This window comes from Phytophthora infestans, genomic scaffold (genome assembly GCF_000142945.1).
Source record: "Phytophthora infestans T30-4 supercont1.60 genomic scaffold, whole genome shotgun sequence".
In the NCBI taxonomy this organism is placed as follows: domain Eukaryota; phylum Oomycota; class Peronosporomycetes; order Peronosporales; family Peronosporaceae; genus Phytophthora; species Phytophthora infestans.
The window spans coordinates 334,723-338,083 of record NW_003303699.1 but is presented as its reverse complement, the minus strand read 5'-3'; positions in this window follow the sequence as shown (position 1 = coordinate 338,083).

Genomic DNA, 3,361 nt, shown 5'->3' with positions numbered 1-3,361 from the left:
GGCCCGTGCACAGTCTAAAGATGAGTCGTCCCGGCTCCCCGCTCGCTAACCAGTACGGGCGAGGGTGTTGCGCGGTGCTAGTACAGGGTCGTTCTGTGCCGCGGCTTTCGCGGGTTTGCCCCCACACTTCGTATGAAGAGAACCTCGAAGGCTTGGCCGCAGGACGTTTCTTGGCCTGTTCTTGAGCTAAACGCATCCTTCTCCGAGTATTCAAACCAACTCCTTTTGGTGAAACGAACCCCCAGAGAGCGTTGGTCGATCATACGCTGGTAGATCATCGGCGCGTTCTTTAATCCAAAGGGCATGCGCAACCACTCGAAGTGTCCGAGTGCGCAGACCAACGCCGATACGTTTCGTGCTCGCAAGGTCATCATGACCACCCAGAAGCCGCTTGCTACATCCAGCGAGCAGAACCACAGGTAGCGCTCGAGATCTGTTAACAGGGTCGTCGACTAGCGGGCATTGCATACTCCATGATCGCCGGTGATAGCATTCACCATCTTGTAATCAATGCAGAGCCGGATGTCCAGCCCGTTCTTTTTCATCACAATCACGATCGGCGATGCCCATGGACTATCTGAAAAAACGATCAGTCCAGCTCGCAGCAGAGCGCGCAGCAGCTCGTACAGCTTGCCGAGGAATCGTAACGGCACGCGTCGTGCACGCTGTTTAATTGGGGCGTGCCCCTGTGTGTCGATATCGCATACCGCGCCGTAGGCTGGCGGCGGCAGTGCGTTACCACTAGCAATCAGGATGTGCTCGTGGTTCTTTAGCGTCGCGACCAGACGTTCTCGGCGATCAGTCGACAACTCAGGATCGGCAACATTAGGCGCAGTGTAGTCAATTGTCGTGTTGATCTCTTCGGTCAGGTCCGGCAGGAATGCCAGCTCCTTCGCGTAGTCTTCCAAGCCAATGTTGTTAACTGGGTGTTCGTAGAAAATATTTCTCCTATCCTCCGTTGCTTCATTTTCTTCGGTCGTTAACACTCGAGCAACCGAGATGTACGTTCCGTCCAACGTCGCTACGGATTCTTCCCTTGACTCAACATCGGCATCCGCTTTGATTTCAACAGTCGGTACTGGGTCCATCTCCTTCCCATCCTGGTTTCCCATCTCTGGGCCATCTGCCGAGTCGTCGCTCGCAATATTTAATGCGCGGGCCACCGACACATTGGGCTGTTGACTTTTGCTCAGCTCCTTGGTCGGCTGCTGTCTTGACAGTTCGGCATTCGCACCAATCTTGCAATGAACACTCGGTGCCGTACTCAACACCTTCAGCGCGATGCCTGCATCCTCTGGATCAATCACCGATGTCTCGTTCGCAGATTTGGTAGCACACAAGGCCGGGACAACTTCGTCAAAACTGGTGACTCCATTTAGTCCAGTGCCGTTGCTTGTCGTTTCCGTGGTCACCCCTGACTGGACGCTAACACTCGTTGGCGTATGTACCACGTTTACCGGCCTCAGTAGTTCGTGTGTACGCACTACCGAGGCTCCATTCGCGTTATTGCTTCCGCCATGGGTTGTCGTGTACGTGTCCAAAGGTTCTTCGGAAGGCTGACCGTCGGCCGAATTCCCGGCTGTCACCCCAGACGCCAGACAGGCTTCCGCTCGTTCACGTTCCTCCAAAATCAGTGCCCAGCGTTCTGCACACGTCAGCTGATCACAAGAGTCCACTAGTGTGTCTTCTAGAGGTCGTGCTAGCACCCCACTGGGTTCTGGATAGCTCGATCGATCAACTGCCGAAGCTGAGTGCAAGCCATTGTTCGTAGATTCACATTCACGCTGAAAAAGCTCGCGGTCTCTACACCCTTCGTAGGCCAACACTTGCCAGTCTTGATACTTCTTGGACTCCAGACGCACATAGCCGTCACCTCGTGGCAAATCCCCATCTGGAATCCACATCGCGATCGAGTCGTGTACACAGTTCGATCAGACACGTTGGTCAATCGAATGCTCTGAGGCCGTCCACGTCGAAACCTCGTCACTGACGGGATTAGCTTGTTCGTTCGACGAACCCACAGTACGTGTTCTTCCAGCCCGACTTGACGCTTCGCTAGTCGATATTCTCGCCACTCGTGCGCTTGAATGTCCAAACGCTCGGGTGGCCCGGCGTTAACATGGAAGCCGTATTCTTCGCTGTCGATCATGTTCTTGGTCTTAATCAGCGGGATTTGAGCTTCGTGCGGTAATTGCGCCGCACCGTGAAACAGGTCCAACCGGATCCCAGCTGGGATCATAAAGTCGGTCCCGAGTACTACGTCGACGTGCTATCACCCCACTGGGTTCTGGATAGCTCGGTCGATCAACTGCCGAAGTCTGAGTTGCAAGCCATTGTTTGTAGATTTCACATTCACGCTGAAAAAGCTCGCGGTCTCTACAACCTTCGTAGGCCAACACTTGCCAGTCTTGATACTTCTTGGACTCCAGACGCACATAGCCGTCACCTCGTGGCAAATCCCCATCTGGAATCCACATCGCGATCGAGTCGTGTACACAGTTCGATCAGACACGTTGGTCAATCGAATGCTCTGAGGCCGTCCACGTCGAAACCTCGTCACTGACGGGATTAGCTTGTTCGTTCGACGAATCCCACAGTACGTTTTCTTACAGCCCGACTTGACGCTTCGCTAGTCGATATTCTCGCCACTCGTGCGCTTGAATGTCCAAACGCTCGGGTGGCCCGGCGTTAACATGGAAGCCGTATTCTTCGCTGTCGATCATGTTCTTGGTCTTGATCAGCGGGATTTGAGCTTCGTGCGGTAATTGCGCCGCGCCGTGAAACAGGTCCAACCGGATCCCAGCTAGGATCATAAAGTCGGTCCCGAGTACTACGTCGACGTGCTAGCACCCCACTGGGTTCTGGATAGCTCGGTCGATCAACTGCCGAAGGCTGAGTTGCAAGCCATTGTTCGTAGATTTCACATTCACGCTGAAAAAGCTCGCGGTCTCTACAACCTTCGTAGGCCAACACTTGCCAGTCTTGATACTTCTTGGACTCCAGACGCACATAGCCGTCACCTCGTGGCAAATCCCCATCTGGAATCCACATCGCGATCGAGTCGTGTACACAGTTCGATCAGACACGTTGGTCAATCGAATGCTCTGAGGCCGTCCACGTCGAAACCTCGTCACTGACGGGATTAGCTTGTTCGTTCGACGAACCCACAGTACGTGTTCTTCCAGCCCGACTTGACGCTTCGCTAGTCGATATTCTCGCCACTCGTGCGCTTGAATGTCCAAACGCTCGGGTGGCCCGGCGTTAACATGGAAGCCGTATTCTTCGCTGTCGATCATGTTCTTGGTCTTAATCAGCGGGATTTGAGCTTCGTGCGGTAATTGCGCCGCGCCGTGAAACAGGT